Source organism: Lissotriton helveticus, chromosome 2_1 (assembly GCF_964261635.1).
Source record: "Lissotriton helveticus chromosome 2_1, aLisHel1.1, whole genome shotgun sequence".
Lineage (NCBI taxonomy): Eukaryota > Metazoa > Chordata > Amphibia > Caudata > Salamandridae > Lissotriton > Lissotriton helveticus.
In genome coordinates this window covers 760,879,684-760,893,628 of record NC_136059.1, presented here as the reverse complement: position 1 = coordinate 760,893,628, position 13,945 = coordinate 760,879,684, and positions in this window count along the sequence as shown.

The window sequence follows — 13,945 nt, the reverse complement described above, 5'->3', positions numbered from 1 at the left end:
TTGCTCCCGCAGACAACCTGAACTTCAAGTGAAAGGCTACGCCACAGTCTTACATTAAGCAAAACCACAAAATACAGGTGTTCCTGAGCGATGGATTCTAGGAGGGGGTCTTTTGGCGATTTAGGGCAGGTACTACACACAGACACAGGCGCCCACACCTTAGCAGATATTAAGAATGCCCTAACTAGTTTACAACAGGAGGTCTCAAATCAATCTGAGACTATAGAATCAGGATTTGTGACAGCAGTTACAGCAATATAATCCTTGAGACAACCCAAGGGATGAAAGTAAGGTAAAACAATACAAGACCTTTATGCAGCCACCTAGGTTTGAGTTTCCGTTACACTCTCTACCTGTTCAACGTGCCCCTATTTTAAACATGGTTCCACAACCCTCACATTTAAATGTGACATCCCCAACTCCAGTCCCGTTAGCCGCACCTGAGCACTTCTTTGGTGATCATACAAAATTCAGGGCTTTTATGACTCAGTGTAATTTACAGTTCTTGTGTTGCCCCAACACCTTTCCAAGTGATGCGGCTAAAGTAGCCTTCATTATTTCTTATCTTGGGGGTATTGCAGCCGCATGGTCCATTCCCCTTGTTGAGGGGAATAATCCCTTACTTTATGCTTTTGAAAAATGTAAAGATCCCATGCACAAACTCTTTGTAAAACACAAGTTTGTGCAGGCTAGCGACAACGAACAGCTACATTTGTGCCAGGGGAGTAAAGATTTGTTGACATACATTACTTCTTTTAATCGGCTCTTTGCCGAAACAGAATGTCCTAAGGAGAAAAGAACCTCACTTTTCTATCGTGGTCTATGGGATGACTTAAAGGGCGTCATAGCCCAGATCGTAGAACCACCAAATGAATGTTCTACATTAATCGATTTAGTAGTTAAGTTAGAAAACCGTCTAGGGGAATGGAAAGGTGAAGAGTCACGGGGGGATACTCGAATGCTAGTCACGAAAACCCAGAAGAAAGAAACAGCCAGTCCATCCCAGGACACCACAGAGCCCATGCAAATAGAGAGTGTCCGTCCGGGGACCTTAATCCAAAGAAGAGAAAGATAGAAGACAGAAACTTAATCTTTGCCTATATTGTGGAAAGGCCGGGTATTTCGTGATTGTGGTAATAAAGCCAGTTTCCCAAAAGAGGGGGTAGTATTAACAGTAGGGGTAGAACCTGGTATGCAGCAGCCGGAAAACAACCTGGCTCAGTAAAGTTGGAGACCACCTTATCGTGCGCTCCCATGAACATGGTCTCCCATCTCCTAGCTAATACTACAATGGCCTCACCCCGTCATCTTACCTTGATTGTGACCTTGGTTTTGTCTCCGCAAGCACGTAAGGTCCTTTCCATACTGCTTGACTCAGGAGCAATGGTAACTTCTTTAATTTAAATCTAGCCAAGACCTTCGATATTACCATGATCCAGAAAAACACCCCAGAAGCAGTCCAAGCTGTGGATGGCTCTGAATTATCCTCTGGAATTATCATGTACGAGACAGGTCCTCTAACCATGATTTGTGCCAACAATCATACTGAACAGATTCAGTTTGACCTAATAAACACTCAAGTATTTGGAGCCGTTTTGGGTATCTCATGATCACAAGTACATAATACCAAAATAGACTGGGTTGCAAGAACAGCTACGCTTGATTCCAAACATTGGGGCCTATTATGATTGCGGTTTTCCGCATCCCCCGGGCCGGCGGAAGCCACCGCCAGCCCGGAGGATGCGGAAAAACCGCAGCGGACCCACCAAAGGCCCACCGCCACATTAGGATGGCTGGTGAGTCCTGGTTTCCGTCCGCAGCTTTTTCGCCGCGGTTGGCTTACAACCACGGCGGAAAAGCTCTAATATGGTGGCGGTGTCTCTCAGACACCGTCGGCCATATTAGGAAGGGCTTTAAAAAATGCTTTTCCGCAGCGGGTTTTCCACCGTGGAAAAGCATGTGTAACTTCTCTGCGGCCCCCTAGGTGAAGGGGGGGTGGGGGGTGCACATGGGGGGTACCTATGGTACCCCCCTGCATTTGTATGCAGAAATCGGCAGGCACCGCAGGGTGCCTGCCGCTTTCTGCATACAAATGCAATGTGTGCATTTTTACCATTGCGGCGGATGCAGCTTGAAGCCGCACCCGCCGCAATGGTAAAAATAGAGGATGTGACCGACAGGGTGGCGGTCACATCCTAATTGCACAGGAGGGAACTCCGCAGGCAATGCGGAGGTTCCCTCCTGCTCTATGGTGGCGGATGGACTCAGGTCCGTCCGCCATCATAATCGGCCCCAGAGTTTGCAAGCGTGTTATCATGAGTAACCCCAGCTAGTGATCCCGTTACATTGTGCTTCCACTCAACCCATGGCTGAGACACCAGTTGACTTGCCTGCACCCTACTGTGACTTTTCTGATGTTTTCAGCAAACAACAGGCCACAAGGTTATCACCCCACTGAACATATGACTGCCGCTTTGACTTAATTCCAGGATTCGCAATACTGTGCAGCAGAGTTTATGCTCTATCAGAACCAGAAACCTTGTATTTCTGGGAGTATATAGAGGACCTGTTGGCTAAGGGTGTCATTAGACATTCTACTTCTCCTGTGTCATCACCACTCTTTTTTGTCCCACAGAAGAATGGCGAATTGCGTGTCTGTATAGATTACCATGCAATTAATAAGGCAACCTTGCAAAAATGATATCCCTTGCCACTGTTTGTTCTTTTGGACCAAATCCGTAACTCTACAACCTACACAAAACTTGATATGAGGGGAGCCTACCATCTAATTCATATTATGGAGGGAGACGAGTGGAAGACGGCGCTCCGGACTAAATTTGGGCTTTTTGAATATACTGTGATGGTCTGGGCAACACCTCAGCAGCCTTCCAATTTTTTTATCAATGAAGTGCCGCAAGAATTCCTTGACATCTGTTTCATGGTTTACATTGACGATATTTTGATCTATTTTTCATCTCCAGAAAATCACATAGGGCATGTACGGGCGGTCCTTCAAAAAGTCGGAGAATACCACCTTATCGGCAAGGCCGAGAAATGCATTTGTCATGCCATAACCATTGAATATTTGGGGTATGCCATCTTCCCAGATGGGATTGCCAAGGATACCTCCAAGGTGCAAGCCATTTTACAATGGAAGGCCGCAAAATCTGTGAAAGAGATACAGCAATCTTTAGGATTTGCAAACTTCTACCAGCGCTTCATACCCCAGATTTCTTTGTTGGTGTTACCCATCACCCGCTTACTGAAACAAAGGTTCCCTTTTTCTTGGATTCACAAGCTAATGAAGCCTTTCAGCAACTTAAACAGGTCTTCACGGAAGCCTGTTTACTTCGACATCCAGATCCATCTTAACCTTTTTTTTGTGGAGGCTGATGCATCACAAATTTCTGTGGGTGCTGTTCTGTCCTGACGAGACCCTGAAACAGGATGTTTTCATGCTGTTGCCTATTTTTCAAACAAATTGTTACCAGAAGAACAGAATTATACGGTGGCAGATAGGGAGTTGCTTGCCATAAAACTCGCCTTCCAAGAATGGCATCATTATCTCTTCGGAGCAAGACATACTATAACCATCCATATTGATCACAGTAACCTTCAATTCTTCCAAAACATTAAAACCTTGACTCCACAACAGCTCTGCTGGTTGCTCTTCTTTAAAAAATTCGATTTTGTTATTACATATAGACCTGGCTAAGCACAACAAAAAGCAAACTCACTTTTAAGTTTCAATTTTTCCTCACCCAATTTTGATCAAACCAAGATGCAACCTATAATACCTGCTGAGAGAATTATAGCAGTCTGTTCCTCTCAAGAATTTTATGAGAAACTTGATCAGGTAAAATATATCACTTCTTATCCCTCTGGTGTTCTTGAATGACAGGGCTTCTTGTATCATGGTGATCAATATTTTGTTCCCACCCAAGACTTGCAGGAAACATTGTTACACTGGGGACATACCTCTGTTCTAGCAGGGCATTTAAGGGAAAAGAAGACAATTGACCTATGTCAACTCTGGGTTTGATGGCCTACGGTAATACAGGATGTTAAGATATACATTCAAGACTGTTCAACTTGAATTCAAGCAAAAACACCACACACACCTTTAGCAGGTCTTTTACAACCTCCCCAGTTCCTTCTACACCATGGTACACCATAAGTATACCATAAGTATGGATTTCATCACGGACCTACCCTCCTCCAATGGCCACACAGTCATTTGGGTAGTGGTAGACCTGACAAAAATGGTACATTTTATTCCCATGAAAACCCTTCCCACAGCTAGTGCGCTAATGACTTTATTTATACAACACATAGTGCGTTTTCATGGTTTACCTTCTTCCATTGTGTCTGACTGTGAACCCCAATTCATCTCTCACTTTAGACAGGGTTTATGTTCCTCTCTGGTGATAGATGTCAGGTTTCCTCTGCATATCATCCGCAGAAGGATGGTCAAACGGAGAGCACAAACCAATTTTTAGAACAAATCTTACAGTGTCTGGTCTCCACATGGTCCTCTGATGGGATACAGTCTTGCTACTGGTTGAATTTGTCTTTAATAACAGTAAGAACCCTTTCCCAGATTTATTGTTTGACTAGAATATTCCCTATTCTTGACCCTACCAAAGCAGGAAACGTCTTGACGGTGACGCAACACTACACTAAATTGTATGATATTCAACAACAGGTACAACGACATATAGCTCAGTATCAAGAGGCATGTAAAACACAAGCAGATAAACATTGAATGCCTGCTCCTGACTATCATAGTGGGAATTATGTTTGGCTATCTTCCAAGAATTTACATTTGGCAGGATTGAAAAAATGACTCCCCCGCTTTCTTTGTCTCTTTACCATCCGTAAGATAGTGAATCCTTTGGTCATTGAACTTGAGTTACCAGAGGTGAGCCCTGTATTTCATGTATCCCTGCTTCGCCCCTATTCCCCTACCACTCGCTCAGCTTCTCTTTCTCCCTCATTTCAAGTGAATAGACAATTGGAATTTGAGGCAACGAAGTTTCTGGATCCCAAATGCATCCAGGGTGTGTTTCACTATCTGCTGGCCTGGAAGGGCTATGGACCTGATGACAACTCTTGAGAACCTGCCTCTGCATTCCATGCTCCTCACTTTGTGTGTCTCTTTCTCTATCGCCATCCCACGAAGCCCCGCCCCCTACGAGTAACTTTGGGGGGGCAGTCAGGAGCTCCCCGTTCTGTCTGGTATGTCAGCACCCTCAGGGGTCCCTGCTTGCTCACATTTCTGTCCACTAAGTTGTTATTTTTCCTTTTCTTGCCACTGCAAACATTGTTTCTTTTTATTGTATTTGTTGGTACCAGTGCTTGTTTTGCCAATGCTTGTTGTTTTGGGTGCTAGTAACAATGTCACATTATTGGACATGTGCACCTGTCATGCTTATGGGCATGGCTAAGGTACCTGCATGCTTATGAGTGTGGCTAGCCATGTGTGTTTAACTGCCACTGAACTGGCTATAAAAACCAAAGCCTCACACCTGTCAGTGCTTGGCTTAATCTCCTGGTTCCCACTTCCACTTGAGACTGCTTCTGTCACTGCTTTAGGATTTCTTCCTTCACCATTGGACAGAAGCATGCGCTGGTCCGGAGCTGCAGCACGAGTTGGACAGCTAAGTGCAGTGCACTTTAAGGCTGCATGTGAAGTGACAGGCTGTGTGACTTTGACATTTTCTGTTAGTATCGGAAGGCTCGTCCTTGCATATTTGCCATGTGAATTGTCCATCTGGTATTTGGCAAAAGTGATTTTTGATTCAAGACTATGGCATTTACACATTTGTTTTGCGCTTAGCGCTTGGAGTAAATTTATGTTTGAACTCATTTCATATTTGTATTACGCTTAGCGCTTGGAGTCATTTTATGTTTGTACTGATTTCATATTTGTTTTACACTTAGTGCTTGGGGTCATTTTATGTTTGAACTCTTTACCGGCTTCTGAGAGTTCTTTTTCTACACTATTGTATGTGTTGGACTTGTCCCTTTTGGCAGGTTCACCCCTAAACTTTTTGCTTTGATATGTGACTTGGTGCTAGTTATTTTTGGCTCTGTGCACTTTAACACTGTGTCCCAGTGTAAAGTGCGTGCGCACTCTGAGTGCATGTTGTGAGATAGGCCTGCCCTCCCATAGGAATGCATGGGGAATGTATGTATCCCTGGTAGTTCCTGATGAGTGGGGAGTGCAGGCTCGAACTCGTGAGATTAAATGCTGCGCGATGATGTGTGCGGATGTATTGTGTCTAGTGTGGAAGTGCCACTTCTAGAAGTTGGCATGTCTGTGTAATAAAAGCGATTTGACTGTCTGGCTTGTGATTGGCTGGAGCTGGCTGGTGTGCCTGGCTCCAGGAGTCAGGATGGGTCTGCCCCAGTGGTAAATGGAGAGTTCTGCATGTTGATGTGAGGGAGGGGTGCACCTGGTACCTGAATAGGGCTGGACTTTCCCTACACAATGCTGGCTCTGCCCCCTGTGGTGCGCCTGATGTCCTTAGCCTGTCCTGTGAATGGGGAGAGGGGCTGAGCACAACAGAGTGCTCCAAAACCAGCTGCGTCTGGTTTTCCCTTAACCCTGCAGCCTGAGACAACGGATTTCTGTGTATAAGAAGGGGCTGTGACCCCATGCAAAATGTGCTCTCTTTCCTGATCCTACCTTGAGGGGGGCCTGCTGCTGCTGGGTGCCAGGAGGATTGCCACTGGGGACTGCCTCCCTGCCTGGAGGGCCCTGTGTGCTGGCCCCTGGGCCCAGCCTTTGCCCCCCCCACCTCCTACCAAGACTTTTGCTGGACTTTGCCTGGATTGTAGCTGTGGTTGCTAAAGCACCTGGGAAGCGTTAAGTTCTACCTTCCAGGAAGCTCAGTTGTTTTCCTCTGCAGCCCGGAGCTGCAATCCCCCTTTTTCGAGGGATTCCCCGGCGTGGGGATCCCCCCTTTGCTGATTTACGGCGCAGGTGCCTACCCCGCGTATCTGACATTTTAGCCCCCGAGCGGGAGCCTACCCCAGGTATTTATACTTTGTCTTAACCCTTGATGGACGCCCACCCCGCCAGGGGCCTTATCTTGAAGAGGGCGCCTACCCCTCGTCTTGCCCAAGCCGCGAGAAGAATCACCTCCGGGCCGCTGCCTAGCGCGACCCGGAAGTACTGTGTGCCAAACAGGACGCGGACGGGAGGCCACCCTGCGCTCCTGTACTGTGGAGAAGAAGCCGGCGCCTCCCACGGGGCTTCCGGGAGTGATGGAAAGCCCCATGGTGACCAGCAGAGGAGCCTGCAGCCTGTTCCTACGGAGGGAGGGGTGCGAGGCACATTGCCGTGTCTGACCCCGTCTCAACACAGAGAAGGAATCCAGGCAGCAGAGAGACACCGCAGAGAATCAGCGCCGAAGAGGAGCCCCCGCCCCAGGTCCCGGTGAGTGGGGCCCTTTGTGTTCCTTTGGGGAGAGGGGGGGTCGGGGTACATTGCCGGTGGCCGCCCCCCCCAGTAGTGCTATCTTCGTTTTGCGGGCCATTGTTGCACAAGTCCCCACAGCAGGACTCCCACGCCAGAGTCTTTTTCAATTCCCGAGTCCCCAGAGGGTGGGGGCCTCCAACGAAGGGGGCATTTGTTTAGAGCCCACGAGGCTCCACCACAAAGTGGGCATTTCGGGAGGTAGACCGGCCCCGGCTGGCAGCGGGTCCCTCCCCCCAGTTGGCAGCAGTGTTATTTCAAGCCCACAAGGCTCTAGGGTGCATTTTGTTTCTCCAGCCGACGAGGCTCCAACACATGGCCGCATGGTATTAATCAGAGCCCACAAGGCTCCAGGGGGGCATTGTGCTTTAGAGCCTACGTGGCTCCTACATCTACGGGGGCATATTTGTGTTCAGAGCCCCAGAGGAGAGCCAGGAGGCATGCTGGTGCCAGGCTCAGTTCCCCAGCTGCCCAGCACTTAGTGGGCAGCTGCTACGTTTAGGCTGAGAACCTTTGCGCATTCTTCTTTGGCTGCCTGCGCAGCCAGCCCAGACATTCTGGACATTGGGCCTGTGAGCCCCTAAGAGGGTTGGCCTGGGGTTAGTTATGTGATTTTTGGCACAAATGTGATACTTGTCTAATGTGATTTCTGCATAATATGCAATACCTTTATGCCTATACCTCTACATGTGTTTTTCCTGCCTAGGAGGTTGTTTCGTCTAGTATAGTTATACTAGTGAGGTTCTGTCCCTGCGTGATATATGCCTAAGGTGGTTAGGGTTGCGTGGTGTGTACCTACCTTTTACCAGTACTTACTGGTTGTGTTCTACAAGGGCTATTTTATGTTACAATTATCCTATGTTCTAAGTGCTAATTTCTACCAAGTGCTATTCCTGACAGTGGTCCATGTGGCCCTGTCCCATGTATATAATCCCCTGTAAATATTGCCCAGTGCCAGTTGGCACAGTGTACCTGTGTGATTATGACCTAATGTGTTTATGGTAATACAAAGGCTATTTTTATATATAACCTCGTGTGGAGTTCCTTTTGTGGGGGGCCTGGGATGTTGTTGTAGGTGGGTGCGTGCGCAAATACTTAACTTACATTGCCTCCGGGATCAGCCTTGCTGCTCGTGTCACGTTGCTAAGGGGGTGAGCAGGGGTTATCTTTGGAGTGTAACTTCCTTGCCCGAACTAGAGTGGAGGTTTCTGCCTAAGTTTGGCGCAAGCCGCAGCAAACTAGAAATCCCATTTCTAACAGTATAGAACTTTGGGATTAGGATGAATATTGTGAACTTGATACCGTGCCTCGCGCATGAAAGCATCCTGTTGCCCCTCTGATCATCATATTGTATAGACACTGACTTATGTAGCCCTTTGGGCCTGTTCCTAGATGTGAATATTTGTTTATGGGTGTTTTGTGCAAATGAATCGATGCGCCTAGGTGCCATTCGTTTACCTGGCTGTAGATACTTTGAGAAATGGGACTTCTGGTTGGCTAAGTCTTGCGCCAAAGCCAACGTCCTGTGCATCACAACATTCATCCACACTCCCTCCACAAGACTGGTGAGACAGCATCTGACTGACTGCCCATGAATCTCATCCTCTCCCCCTCTTAACCGGGAACCAGGTACCATACTCTGGGAACTGGGAATGAGACTTCCTGCACTGGACTGCATATTGCTGCCACCACTGGATCCCACCCTACTGGGGATAACAGAAAACTAAAACTCCACTTAGGGGATAATCTACTCTCCCGAGCCAGTTACTTTATGCCAATTAAGTTACCACTGTGGGTCAACCATAGAAATAGCAGACAGCACAAGGGCAGTACAACTCCTTCAGCTTAAGGCCAACCCAAGGAATAGCAGACAGTAAAGGGGCAGTAACAACTCCTTTAGCTTGCGCTGCAGGCCAACCCTATACATAGCAGTCTGCACAAGGGCAGTGCAAAACTCCTTCAGCTTCAGGCCAACCCAAGAAAATAGCAGTATGCACAAGGGCAGTCACTCCTCCAGATTCTCTAGTTTCTGTCCTTGACATGACTCACTCATAGTGCAACAAGAAAACAGATACAAAGGAATGATATTTAAACAAAATCAGAAACAATAATCCCCAACATGTTACTATCTAAATGCAGAGCTTGTAGTGCAACCAGTTGTCGCTGTGGTATTGTGCAAACGCAGGTCCTATCCTCACCGCTGACCACCAATGTTAGAAATGGGATTTCTGGTTGGCTAAGGCTTGCGCCAAAGCCAGGCAGAAACCACCACTCTAGTCAGGGCAAGGGAGTTACACGCCAAAGATAACCCCTGCTCACCCATTGGTAGCTTGGCACGAGCAGTCAGGCTTATCCCGGAGGCAATGTGTAAAGTGTTTGGCCAACACACACACAGCAACAACATACTAGGCACACCACCAAAGGGATTTCACACAAGGTTATATCAAAAATAGCCTTTGCATTATCATAAAACACATTAGAATAGTAATCACACAATATACACTGTGTCACCTGGCACTTGGCAATATTTACAGGGGATTATATACACATGACAGGGACACTTAGGCCACTCTCTGAACCATCACTTAGTAAAGATAGTAAATGTAGAACATATAATAGACGTAGAACATAACCAGTAATTATTGGCAAACACTGTTCTAAGCTTCATCCTTTAGCACAAACCATATTATGCACAGTCTCACACTTAGGCGTGAAATACATCCTGCGCCAACCTCACCAGCATAACTCACACTAGGGGTATAATTCACAGTATGAAATAACTCAAACATAAACACAGTATGTACAACCTCATAACCATCAAACCACATAAGAGGCATAAATCAGGGTGCGTAAATCATAATACATGCATCACATTTCCTAGCACCACATAAATCACATTAGGGCCTGGCGCCCTATAAACCTAACAGTCCCCCTGGCCAACTGGCCTTCTCACAGGGGCTCAAATGCCTTATCTTTATATAGACTGAACATGAGGCTACAAACTCTCAAGGAGCCACAATGCACATAATTACATATTCACTTCAAAAGCAATAAAGGCACTCAAAAAGCGTGTGGAACGAACTTAGTTCGAGGCCGGGGTCCACGCGACCCGGTGATGCACAATGTACCTGAGATGTTAAGGGGCACAGCACGCAGTCTCACAAGGAAACCACGGTGATAACAGGTGGACACACAGCGGCACAGCTCACATCTGTAGTGGTCCGTGGCGTGCAGTCCCGATAAACCTGGGACGTGGCTTAAAGCCGGGCAACTCGCGGCAAATGCAGGTGGTAACAAGATCTTCGAAGTGGAGACTAGTGCGGGTACTCAGCGGCACAGCTGCTCAGCTGCAGTGGCCCACAATAGCAATTGCAATGATTCTCGTAGGAAGGCAAATGAGGGCACTTGGCGGCACAGCTCCTCAGCTGCAGCGGCCACACTAGCGATTGTGATGATTCTCGTAGGACAGCAAATGCGGGCACTCAGTGGCATCAGCTCCTCAGCTGCAGCGGCCCACAATAGCGAACATGATGACTTTGGCAACACGGGCAAATGCGGGCTCTCACCGGCAACAGCTCCTCAGCTGTGGCGGCCCACAGTAGTGATAAAGATGACTTTTTTAGCAGAGGCAAATGCGGACACACAGCATCCACAGCTCCTCGGCTGCAGCGGCCCACAATAGCAATGCGTTGACTTTCAGCCTGCGTTCCCCGCAGTAGAACCAGGGGCTCTGGAATTCTCAACAGAGGCCTCACCTGCGAGTAGGATCCCCCTCAAATAGGAATCTGGACAGCTTATGGGTGAAGTCTAATTTCCTTGAGACTTTAGCAGGAGGCAAGCTCAAATCAGGCCCTTGGGTAGTTGCTTCAGCAAGAAGAATGAAAGTTTCAGAGTCCTTTCCCTCTAGTTACACGGATAAAGGTTCGCCTTGACATCCAGAAGTAACACACGCAAAGTATAAGGTCCTAAAAAGTCTTTAGAGAGGAAGGAGTAATGCAGGTCCCAGGGAGGTAAGCCCTCATGGGCAGCCCCCCTCGGCCCCAGCAGCAGCACGCCCCGGCAGGATTTTGGCTCAAGAACTGAACAACCTCATGGGGTCACAGCCCCTATATTTATATCAACCAACGTCTTTGTTCTCAAAAGCCACAAGTCACTGAACCAGTTTGGTGTGGTCCTGGAGCACATTGTTTACAAGGCTGCCTCCTGCCTTTCAGGAAGAGGGGGTCTGCCATCAGACACACAGTGGGAGGTGGAGCCATCATTCACTTGGCTAGGCACAGCCCTGCTCAGATCAAAGGGTCACCCCTTCCCATACTCCAACTGCAGATCTCTCTATTCAATCCAGGTTGGGCTCAGCCTGCCCCATCCCTCCAAAACCAGACAGCCAATACACATCATGCAGGCAGACACATAGCACACAGAAATGCCAACTTCTAAAAGTGGCAATTCTCACATAGTCATAATAAATCTGCACACATCATTGTGCAGCATTTATCCTCACAATTTCATACATACCAGACTTGACGCTCCTCTCATAACAGGAATTACCACTGACACACACTGAGCAGGGAATCCCCCATGCATTCATATGGGAGGGCAGGCCACTCTCACTAAATGTAATACAGAGGGTACTCACTTTATACTGAACCACAGTGCTAAATGGCCCAGAAGCCAAAACACAATAACACTACACAGAGAAAAAGGGTGGGAGAAATGCAAAAAGTTTAGGGGTGAACATGCAAAAAGGGCCAAGTCCAACAATGACACATAATCATATCCAGTAAATCCTTTTTGGCAGCATTGTTCTTAAAGAACTATTATTTGGATTGTATTCTCCTGCAACCGACAGACACAGGTTAAGAGAGTATCTCAGCTCCTCTTGAGAACTAGGTGATTAACATAGCTCACTTATTATGAATGTTCTGTGTTGAGTGCGCATGGGTGGCCCCGAAGTGTCTCTGTACTCATCTGTTTCACTTCTTATTTTATAGAGAAACGCAAGTCCTCACTAAAGCAACCCTACACTGCAAACAGATCCCCTTGAGGGTGCAGGGCTGTACTAGGTTGTGTGGAGTAGCAGTGTTCTCTCTCTTTTTCTTGTCCCATTCCCCTTCCCCTTCCCTTTTGAGACAGCTGTCGGAACTCCTGGTGCGAGTTCAGTAGTGCCAAGAGGTGTTCTAGGAGGAAATAGGACAGTTCATCACTCCTGCAGACAACGTGAACTTCAGGTGAGTGGCTGCGCTACAGTCTTACACTGGGAAGACAATTGCATGACTACGTTTATAGAGCTGCAAGTAAAACTTTGCAGTGCACCAGTTTTGGGAATGCCTGATTACAATAAGTGCTTTGTGTTGCTTTGTAGTGAGAGGGAAGGCTGCGATCTTTCAGTGTTGACACAAATGCACATAAGCAAGCAACTGTAAACCTATTGTCTAGCAGTGGCAGCTGCCTCCGAACAGGGGTGGTGAGGTGGGGGCTTGGTGGGTCAGAATAAAAAAAACTAAAATAAGCATACCCTCTTTGCTGCCGCATCCGCCACACATCTCTCCTCGTCTTCTATTCTTCTTCCCGGCTGCTGCCTACAGCCTGCACAGGAAAGCACCCAGGCTTCCGACTCTGCCAGCCAATTACGACATGGCAGGAACAGCTTCATGATTGATCTGAGCAGCCAGTTTGCCCGCCCAGGAAGTGCCTGGGAGGCTGGGCATGTTCTCCCTTGGGCTGTGCAACGCAGCCCAATGGAATACATGCCAACTATGCATGACTGTTTGTCCAGCCTAGAGGGCAGGTCAAAGCGTCATACACATGTAGAGTGGGAGTGCAAACCCCTCCTGCTCCCTCTGCATCAGACACCCGCACTCCGCCCCATTTGGAGTTGCAAAGAAAAATTTAATTCTAATAACTTCTGGATACTATCATTTTTTTTCCACTGCTCAACAATCAGTGGGGTGACGCTCCTCCACCTTAGCGGAAGAGCCGCCACTGTTGCCTACTTCTCAGTGACTCTTGATTCCGTTGTGGCTGCTTTTCCTGGATGTCTGAAAGCAATGGCATCTACGTGTGTTAATCTTGAGCTGTGCGAAAGTATTGTTATGGGTCATGCACTGAAAGTATTTGTGCCTCATTCTTTGGAGATATTGTTGACTCGTACGCGAACACAGGATATGACCAAGAACCGTATGAAAAAGTATGAGCAAGCCTTGATGAGTGCAGATAATGTGACACTGAAGAGATGCACAGTGTTGAATAAAGCTACAATGATGCCCTTGCCTGGAAGCCTAGTGGATGAAGCTGAACATTGCTTGGATGTGACTGAGTTTTGTACTAAGCTCTGTCCTGATATATATATATATATATATATATATATATATATATATATATATATATATATTAATATGTTTATTGAAATTCTACACAAAAGAAGAAAACCAAGCAGGTCAATAAAATGCAGGCAATGACATG